The sequence below is a fragment of the Drosophila simulans genome, chromosome 2R (genome assembly GCF_016746395.2).
Source record: "Drosophila simulans strain w501 chromosome 2R, Prin_Dsim_3.1, whole genome shotgun sequence".
NCBI lineage: Eukaryota > Metazoa > Arthropoda > Insecta > Diptera > Drosophilidae > Drosophila > Drosophila simulans.
In genome coordinates this window covers 351,476-359,310 of record NC_052521.2, presented here as the reverse complement: position 1 = coordinate 359,310, position 7,835 = coordinate 351,476, and the positions used below count along the sequence as shown (strand labels likewise).

The window sequence follows — 7,835 nt, the reverse complement described above, 5'->3', positions numbered from 1 at the left end:
ACTAGGGTCTGCTTCTCTGGCGAGTGACATTAATTCGCTTCTTATTTTTGCGGCTGAGTAATACAATTTTTCCATACTGAGTCCGTCCGGAAGATTGTGTAGCTCTCTAACAAGCATTTCTTCTGTTCTCTTGCTAAAGTATAGTCGCTTGAGGTTTGCGTTGATGTCATCCCATCTAAGGAGTAAATCGCAGACATCCAGCGCTTCGTCTGCCCTGCCTTTAATTTTGTCACGGATAGTTCCGAGTCAGTACTGTCCGCATGTTATTTGGTCCACTGATGAGGCTAACAAAAGGAGCTGATTTACTCTGTAAATCAATCTAGTTGATGTACAAGGGTTACTAGTTGTTGTAGATTCAGGTTTGAGTTTATGTTTGAATGTGTATTATATGTGAGAATTCTTTCCAAAATAAAAGCAAACCTGTATGTGTGTGTCCGTTACGCAGTTTCTTCTTTTCCTTGTTTCCGGTGCTTAGTATTAATTGTATGAGGTTCTTGTAGTGGTGCTGTGCTTCCTTCCACCTTTGTAGTTTTTTTTTTTATGTTTTCGACTTTAACTAAAATAAATCAATTAAATAAGTTTTTAATAGAGTGTATTTTTTTAGAGGTTAGTGAACATGTGACAACAATAGGCGTTTTCTCATATTTTTTTATTTATTTATTTTTTATATATTATTATTGCGACCCAGTCGGATCTATTGTACTACCAAAGACACTAGAATAACAAGATGCGTAACGGCCATACATTGGTTTGGCACTATGCAGCCACTTTTTTGGTGAAGGCCACATTTTCTCTCTTTCCGCTCGCTTACGCTAAGAGCATAAGAAATCTAAAAATAGAATTTGCTTGCTTGTGTGAGTAAAAACAAGAGACGAGAACGCGTATATGTGTGCGTAGTTGTGCTAGAAGTCGATTTTCGGGCCGAAATCAATTTTGATCCATGAAACGAATTTACATGTTTTGAGTTTTGGCCGATTTCGTTGCAAAATTTCAAGCAGTTCCTCATTTTTTCAACTTATAAATAAAAAAAGTTTCGATCTGGTATTGTTATTATTGCATTTGTAATTTAAAACATTAATTTACCAAAAAAAAAGAAAAAAAAATAAATAAAAATTTTCAACCTGCTAAATTGATTTCTTGAGGCACGACGAGCGGTCATAAGCACCTAAGAATCGATGTCAACTACATAATGTCTACTCTAGTTTTTCGCACGTCGCAAGCTGAATACTCTAATGACAAATATTCTAATATAAAGTCATTGTTGAAATTTATTTTGGGATATTATGTACATAGGGCTATTACTGTTTCTAAGCTATATTTTAATAATAGTAACGTTAAGGCAATGCAAAACAGGAATTTTTTACTTGGTGGCAATTGATAAAAATTTATATAGATTTAAATTTTAAGAACTTGTAAAGTGAAGAGCATACTTTGTCAAATTTACAATGCATTAGCATACGTGTGCAAACATACAGTTGTCGGCTGTTACTGTATGCGTAGAAAAGAGCTGTTTGCTGTAGAGCTCTCCGCTCTCTCGCTCTCGCTCTCGCTCTGCAGAACGCTAAGGCAAACGAGTAGGTGAGAGAGTACAAGAGAAAGAGCTCGCGAGAGAGGGGAGCTTAGATAAAGAAATATAATGGCACAGCTGAGGTGCCGCTAAATTGTGTCTCCAAAGTTGGCATAAAATAAGGAAAAACATTTTAGACATATAAAAGAAAACGTAAAATTTATTTTAAAGCAAGAGAGAATGCTATATTGGAGTTCCCCGACCCGTTACTTAGATAGTGCGAATGCGAACGCGAAATTTCTAGTGTCTTTGCCAATACCGTATAAAAAATGAATTGCTAATAAATTGCTTTTTTTCTTTCCAAAAATTACAAACATTACACCGTCGTAAGAACTTTTAATAGCTTGATCTACTGGCATTTCTTGTATATTTAATTTTTTTCATATTTCCGCAAGTTTTTAAGTAATGCAGAAGTTTTCATAAGTTTCGTTCGATTATTTACTGTATATATTTCTATATTCCAAATTGCACAGTCTTCGCCAATATTAATGTGCATAACAATATTTTATACACCTATAAATAATATATATATATATATTTGCTGTTTTAACTATTTTGTGACTGTAAATTATTATATTAATAGTTTTATGTCCCACAAATTTTGTTTCGCGATTTTTAAATTCATATATATCTAACAGCTTTATATGATTAGATTTTCTGAAAATACTGCGTTTTATAATTTTAATTCCTCTTCCACTTCTCTGGCGTATGGTTTCCCATTAATTAATCCTTCGTGTTTTTATAATGTGTTTGATTTTATTCATTTGTTTATTGCTGTGCTGTTTTTTCCGAGACTATTATCTAAAAATGTTCGATTGGAAAATAAATTCGGATTTATTTCGCTGGTCGCATTCCCTGACTCGATGGGACGAGGGGAGTAATAGTACTCTGAGTCTTAAATTATTAATAGAAGCGTTGCTATTACTCACTACAATAAATTAATTAATGTCAATTAATGTCCGCAAACCAAAATCATCCGTACAATACATAAAAAAATGTTGATACAAAATTTGAATGTTTCTGTACAAAGTATACAAATAAATTTTATAAATACAAAATAATTTTAATTTAATTACAATCTGATAGCGCTATAAAAATAAAATATGAAAAATAAAAATTTTCCTTTTGACGGATTTAGATAAGTGACATTATTCTTTTAAAGTAAATCAAAAAAAGGTTTGTCTAGGGACAGAAGTGAAAATCGGAATAATTAAAATTGAAATAATTTCCAAAAATTAAGATTGTGATAGGATTTGCTTTGAAATGGAACCTTACGAAACAAATAGTCGTTATTACGAATACAGTAAATTACGAATATGTATGTATGTATTTTTTTATTTACACATAAAAACAAATGTCACCCTGTTAATAGGGATATTATAAACCAACATCTTAAAATAAAAGCAAAAGTCTTTCATAATTAAAGAGTTCACTGTTTTATATCATAAAACTATTGAAATGATGTGTTCTTTGTATTCTGATAAAAGAGAACTTTGCTTCAAACCTAAAATCTTAAATGCCCATTGGATAGTTTTATGCGAACACTTCTATTCTTCATTTGACTGTGTATAAATAATATAATAATATGCAATTAATTTTATAATGACATATAATAATGCAAAATAAAAATTAACTATTTCATAGTTTTTGGAATAAATTTGAAACTGTTACTTAATATGTAAAAGGACCTCGTCGGATATGTCTAAGAAAATATTGGGATAAATGTGAAAAATGTAGGTTGTCAAATGTTAACAAACTATATTTAACTAAACTTTGTAAGATATTTGTGATAACTTAGTTAATATTAGTGTTTTAAAGTGCACAAGGTCCTATTATAAAACGTATTTTAAAAATGTGCTCACATGAATTATGGGTAAGTTAAAAATTCTATCGATTTCAGTATATAAATTTCAAAAAAAATTCGTTTTAAGGTATCACCATTTTTGATCAGGATCACAAGTCCAGTAAGCACGCAGTTCAAGTTTTTTATTTCAAATTACGCCACGCCAGCGTTTAGACCTATGTACATATTACAAAACCACTTATTAGCGTGGCAGTGTATATTTAAAAGGCGTTTTCCTTTGTTTATTATTTGTTTTCCTTAGTAACAAAATTATAGTTGGTCACAAGTTGTTATACATTGATATATGAATTCAAAGGATCAAGTTGTATGATGTTTATGAAAGTAAAAGTTTATGTTGACTCATCTGTGCAAAATCGTATGGATCAAATATTATAATATCGTTTGGTCAATATAATTTAATTTTAAAAATAGCTAAAAAAAAAAATCTAACCATTCATTTTTCATCACGAAGTCATAAATTTCACATGCGAAGAGGTGTCTTCCCTAAAAACTTATTAAAACTAAAGGATCCGGGCACAAAAGAAACTCCACCCAAGGCGTAGTGTATTCAAACGACCTATGCGGCATCCAGGAAGACGAAATACTACCGGAACTTGCTTCTCAAAAAGTAATCAAAAATTATTGACAACAAACCATCTGAAACAGGCCTGAGTTCACTTTTCACTTTTAATACCACAAACCTAGCAGTGACCCTGAAAATTGGCTACTTAGCACTAAGTTTCGACCAAAGACATTAGAATGACAAGATGCGTAACGATGTTTTTAATTAATTAGCAATAGCCCACATATATGTATATATTTATGTTTATAATTAATAATATGTAGTACGGCACTGGCGACAAACGTCAACAGGGGACTGTAAGCAATATTTTTTACAGCACTAAAACTAAGTTCATTATTATTACAATTTATAAATAAAATAAAGTTGAGATCTGGCATTGTTACTATAACTTTTGTAATTTAAAACATAAATTTTCCAAGAGAAAAAGAAAATGTTGAAAGAAAAAAATAAAAAATTGTTTAAAAGTGTAAGCGTGGCAGTTTTGGTTGGTTTGTGATTGTAAGAGTAGGCGTGGCAAGAAGTTTTTGATAAATCGATAGATATTTTCAAGACTTGACTATCAGCTAGGGTGAATGCGAACGCGAAATTTCAGCATTTTTCTGGTATATCGATAGAAAAATTTAAAACAACAAGTAACAAGTTTTTGTGCACAAAACTGCCACCCCCACACTTTTGAATAATGTGTTAATTTTTACACATTTTTAAAGGTATTGTAAATTTCTATCGATTTGCAAAACAAATTTTGCCACATCCACTCTAACGCCCTAAAACCGTACAAAACCGCCACGCCCACATTTTAAACAATTTTTCGAAATTTTTTCATAATTTTATTAGCCTTGTAAAAACTTTTAATCACGCCCACTCTAACGCCCTAAAGCCAACGAGCCGGTCACGCCCACACTTTGGAACAATTTGTAAATACATATTTTCCCATTTTATTCCCAAATATTTATCGATATCACAGATAAATGATGAAATTTGGCGTTCGAATTCACAGTAGGCTGAGCTGATAGTCAGGGAACTCGACTATAGCATTCTCTCTTGTTTCGATTTCGATTTGAGAAAAATCTTGATTTCGTTATTAGGTGCTCAGGCCTTCACAACTTTTTTGCTACATCACAACATCGTCTTGCTATCTTAATATTTTATTTCTTTCTGGTCAAAAAGCTGACTTATTTTTTTTCACAATCAAACAAAGCTATTATATTTGCAATTGCTTGTTTTGAAGCCAGAAAAGGGCAAAAATTGGTGTTTGCATTCAGATAATCGATTTAATTCCGATGTTCGCAATTACTTTTTTAATGCACTTTGACCATTTAAGTACAAACAACTGTAGTGTATGCGGTATACGCTGGTCTTCGATCCAAGTGTTATATGAATCTCGATTTCTGATTCGATTAATACGATTTATATGTATTTTACAAACTTTGGAACAATTTGTAAATACATATTTTCTCATTTTATTCCCCAATATTTATCGATATCACAGATAAATGATGAAATTTGGCGTTCGAATTCACAGTAGGCTGAGCTGATAGTCAGGGAACTCGACTATAGCATTCTTTCTTGTTTCGATTTCGATTTGGGAAAAATCTTGATTTCGTTATTAGGTGCTCAGGCCTTCACAACTTTTTTGCTACATCACAACATCGTCTTGCTATCTTAATATTTTATTTCTTTCTGGTCAAAAAGCTGACTTATTTTTTTTTCACAATCAAACAAAGCTATTATAATTGCAATTGCTTGTTTTGAAGCCTGAAAAGGGCAAAAATTACTTTTTTATTGCACTTTGACCATTTAAGTACAAACAACTGTAGTGTATGCGGTATACGCTGGTCTTCGATCCAAGTGTTATATGAATCTCGATTTCTGAATGGTCAACATTCTAACGCTGCCCAGATACAGCCACATACATGAATACATAAATGGCATAAGCATATGCACACACAACGTGCCTTCCATAGCATATTCATAACCATAAGTAATATACGTAAGTAATATAACGAAGCCGCTCTGCTGCTGTACTCAGCAGCGGCGCAGCCCTTTGATTTAAGGCTTTGTTTTAAGCAATTTAAGTGACAAAATTCATTTAATCTTATCTACAAAAGAATTCAAAACGTTGAATTATTATTGCAACCCAAATAAAACATGGCGACCGTAGAATGGGTACTGAAAGGACCTTGGATGGAAGCGAACAGGTTCACAAGAAGTGGTTCAACGCCTTAAAAATAGAGAGGCAACGTTGCTTAAATCACTAAACAATGAAACAATACTTTGGAATACATCGGTCAAGCTTTACGCTCGACCATATAAAAAATGTACCATCAAAATGAAACGCACAGAAAGGAACCGCGCAAATTACAATCCTCTGGCCGAGGGAGGAAAGCTTTCAAAAAAGCAACTGAGCAGTTTGGGGTATGAAATGAGAATGCCTTCTTTATTAAATATATGTATATGTATGTTTCTCCCATATGTCTTCGTCAGAGTCGTATTGGCGATCTTCGGTGAATTTCGTCTCGGCTCTCAGTTTTTCGTTGCTGGGTCGATGTTGTTTCCCTGTGGCCGGAGAAAAGGTCATGTTAAAGTATAGTTTACTCAAAGACACTAGAATAGCAAGATGCGTAACACCATACGATTTTTTGGCACACGATTTTTTGCCGTGGCTCTAGAGGTCGCTTCAGGCTCTCTCGAATTTTTGCTCGAGAGCGGAGAGCGCTAAAGTGATAGCAGACAACTGTATGTGGCACACGTATGCTCATGCATTGTAAATTTTACAAAATATCCCATCCACCTTAGAAGTTCACTTTAAATCTATATTATTTTTGATCAATTGGCACCATGCGAAAAATTCTTGTTTTTTTTTTATTGCCTTTACGTTATTATTATTTAAATAAAGCTTAGAAATAGTAATAGCCGAATTATAGTATCACGAAAAAAATTTCAAAAATGACATTATATTAGAATATTTGTCATTAGAGTATTCAGCTTGCGACGTGTGAAAAATTAATAAGGCAATGATTGTTGAGTGCTTGTGTCCGCACTTTGTGCCTCAAGATATGTCTTTTGCAATAAACAATTTTAATATTTTATTTATTTTATAAATTTTTATTTACTTCTATGTGTTATTTTTATGAAATTTTTATTTCTCAATGTAATGTCTTCTTTTTGGAAAATTTATGTTTTAAATTACAGTAGTTATAATAATTTCCTTTGTATTTGCTTTATTTATTTAGTATATTTATTAAGTCATATGACTTAATATGATGTATGTAAATGTTCAATTTTTATTATTTAAAATGCACATTAGATTCAGTTGTTTTTCAGTTTCAATTTTTTTCTCGTATACGCGTTCTCGTCTCTTGTTTTTACTCACACAAGCAAGCAAATTCTATTTTTAGATTTCCTACGCTCTCAGCCTAAGCGATCGGAAAGAGCAATTTTGGACGTCACCAAAAAAGTGGCTGCATAGTGCCAAACCAATGTAGGGCCGTTACGCATCTTGTTATTCTAGTGTCTTTGGTTTACTGGCTAATGGCTATCGTCTACTTCGTTTACATAATCAGAAAGTGTCTATGTTGAAGCTTATCTTATTTTATAATGAATACGTGTTATTTCTTGTTAATGTGGGCTTTTATGTTACTTAGTTTTATAATAATATATTTATTATCTATCTTATGTATCTGTCACTGTTTTCTTAACTGTTTTTATAATTATCTCTTTGTGTAACTTTTGACCTTTAATCTACTTTATGTAGTGTAAATCTCGGTGTTATCTTGTTTCCACGGTTTTCTTTTCTAAATATTGTATCATTAGGCTCGACTTGTACAGGTGTCTCTTTGTCC

At 32.2% G+C, this 7,835-nt stretch overlaps 1 protein-coding gene across 5 annotated transcripts in view; it reads left to right on the top strand.

Annotated features, from left to right (window-relative positions):
- Nucleotides 1–2,877: 2,877 nt before the first annotated feature.
- Nucleotides 2,878–7,835, top strand: part of LOC27207654 (dipeptidyl peptidase 4) — a 125,920-nt gene continuing 120,962 nt past the window's right edge. For 2 of the 5 annotated variants that reach the window (XM_039292706.2, XM_044922634.1), the window contains exon 1: nucleotides 2,879–3,440. The gene's annotated coding sequence lies outside the window, so the exon portion shown is untranslated. Of the gene's footprint in view, nucleotides 3,441–7,835 lie in introns of all 5 variants that reach the window. The other 3 variants (XM_039292705.2, XM_039292701.2, XM_039292702.2) reach the window with 3 other exon arrangements.